The 2475-nt window shown below is 40.3% G+C and overlaps 1 protein-coding gene across 1 annotated transcript in view; it reads right to left on the bottom strand.

Moving 5' to 3' along the window:
• LOC137628516 (uncharacterized) overlaps positions 1 to 2475 on the bottom strand; it is a 64331-nt gene that overhangs the window by 44783 nt on the left and 17073 nt on the right. The gene's annotated exons all lie outside the window — the stretch shown is intronic.

Below are 2475 nucleotides of genomic sequence, written 5' to 3'. Positions count from 1 at the left end.
ATTCTGTAATAAGGAGTTTCTTTTGTGTCCCCGGATAGGTTGCCAGATAGACAGATCCTCTGACTAATTAGGGGTATTCCCCAAAGAGAGAGAGAGAGAGAGAGAGAGAGAGAGAGAGAGAGAGACGCGAATCTTCTCGTCTTCTCAAAAGGGGGAAATTCCTTAACAAACGTTCCTCCCATCAGCTCCTGAAGCCTTCAAAGAAAGAGGGGGAAGGGAGAGGAGGAGGGGGAGGGGAGGGGAGGAGGAGGGGGAGGGGAGGGGGAGGAGGAGGGAAAGGGGGGGGGGGAGAGGAATCACTAGGGAGGATAGAGGGAGAGTGGTGGCATAATTAGCTTACCTTGGGAAAGACGTAATTAAAAATGATCCATCGCTGCAAACGAGGTCGTAATGCAATTAGAAAGTTCAACGGGTTGACTCAGTCTTAGATGAGGAGAACATTGTTGTAAAGTCTCAGTGACAAAAGGAATAGAAGAAGAAGAAGAAGAAGGAATAGAAGAAGAAGAAGAAGAGGAGGAGGAGGAGGAGGAGGGTTTGGAGGAGGAGGAGGAGGAGGAGGAGGAGGAGGAAGAGGAGGAGGAGGAGGAGGAGATTTGGAGGTAGGGAGTGAATGAATACTTGATGTTAAAGGATCAAAGAAGGACAACAATGAAAAGCAAATAATATGAACCGGAAATATGGCTTAAGGAAAAGAAGATATATCATGGAGGACAGGAAAAGAAGAAAAGGCGAGAAGGACAACTATCTGACGAAATGCCGTAAATGAAGACAATATGTCCGAAAGGATATCAAAGAAAGAATGTTGGTGAAAAGCAGAATCGAAGGGAAGAGTTGAATGAAGAAAGAAAAATAAGAGATGTACGAGAGGAAGCTCAGAGGAGGAAATCATAGAAAGGGGACCTAAAAGGATGGAATTATCCGAAGTGACCTTAAAAAGGAAACACACAAACAAACACACACAAAGACCCGAAAGGGAGACGAGACATCACTAAATCGAAAAGGGGGACTCGAGACGATGCCAAAAGGGGACAACCTCCTTGTTGGTACAAATGGCCGAAGCAACAGATAGGATCTCAGATATCCTTGCATCAGGGGAAAGACTGAAGGACTGACAGACTGTTAACTGGCGTGAAAACTATAATGGTCATTGACGCCCACCAGCAATTAGGTTGGGGGCACTGTGTCAAAATTAAAAAAAAAAAGAAAAAAAGGGAATTTAAGAGACAAAATATGTTGGTTCATGATAAAAATAGTTTAACAATGTATTTGATTCAAAGGTTTTGCAAATAGTTTAAGAAACAATATTTGTTGGATGTAACCACTTTCTCTCTCTCTCTCTCTCTCTCTCTCTCTCTCTCTCTCTCATGGTTATATATTCAACGTTTGTAAGAAGGAAAATGAATAATAGAAAAGAGGTGGTCACAAAGTTATGCCTATTTAAAGACGAAAAAGTACACATGATTTGGATTTAAAATAAACAGCCTTTTCAACTGACACATACAATTGTAATCTGCCAAGTCCTCTGATAAAAAAAAAAAGTATTTTTGTATGTGCTTCAAATATTTGTTCCTATTTTAATAAATACTTTTTTTACCTTTTTTATTCAAGGATAAAAAGTTACGGTCTTCTAAAAGTAATACCTAGATTCAGATATGCAGTAACGCACAAAAAAAAAAAAGAAAAAAAAAAGTGAATAGGTCTAAAAAAAAACATTATAAAATCTAGTTATAAAACACATTAGAAAACACCATTAGTTTACGCTCTCCTATGAAGGCACAAATCTGTCACAATGACGCATATTTTTTTTTTTTTGTTTGCCCTATAAGCTTGGAATTCATGTACCAGATAGTCCACATATATTTTTCCTATTGGAAAACTTGTGTTGTAATTAAAAATAATATGTTTCGTATGATATTTTTAGTATTGTACTGATACATTATGGATTTTCTAACCTTTAATCCTTGATATTTCAACCTTATCTATCCATTTATGATTAAAAGGAAGTCGAAAGATATCTGATAACTTTGAAAGATATGATTCATGTACACGAGTCCCACAGCACACATGTTCACCCCTAGAATAGCAGACCGATGTAGCAATAACATTTCCTTAATAGTTAATGACTGTCTTAGCTCTGACAGCCCTCTGTCGATTCGCTACCTAATCAGGAAGGAGTTAACCACGAAGGTTCACGTAGGGGTCTCCTCCTCCTCCTCCTCCTCCTCCCTCTTCTTCCTCCTCCTCCTCTTCTTCCTCCTCCTCTTCTTCCTCCTCTTTTTCCTCCTCCTCCTCTTCTTCCTCCTCCTCCTCCTCCTCCTCCTTCTCCTCCCCCTCCTCCTTCTTCTTCTTCTTCTTCTTCTTCTTCTTCTTCTTTCCCACCGTTATCCCTACAATAAGGGGTCGGTTGCCTGATGCGCCCCTCTCCAATGCCTTCTATCAAAGGCATCCTCTTCAACCAAACCTCTTCTCTCCATG

The sequence above is a fragment of the Palaemon carinicauda genome, chromosome 36 (assembly GCF_036898095.1).
Source record: "Palaemon carinicauda isolate YSFRI2023 chromosome 36, ASM3689809v2, whole genome shotgun sequence".
Classification (NCBI taxonomy): domain Eukaryota; kingdom Metazoa; phylum Arthropoda; class Malacostraca; order Decapoda; family Palaemonidae; genus Palaemon; species Palaemon carinicauda.
Note: the sequence above shows the minus strand (reverse complement) of the source record. Positions and strands in the feature narration are given on the sequence as shown.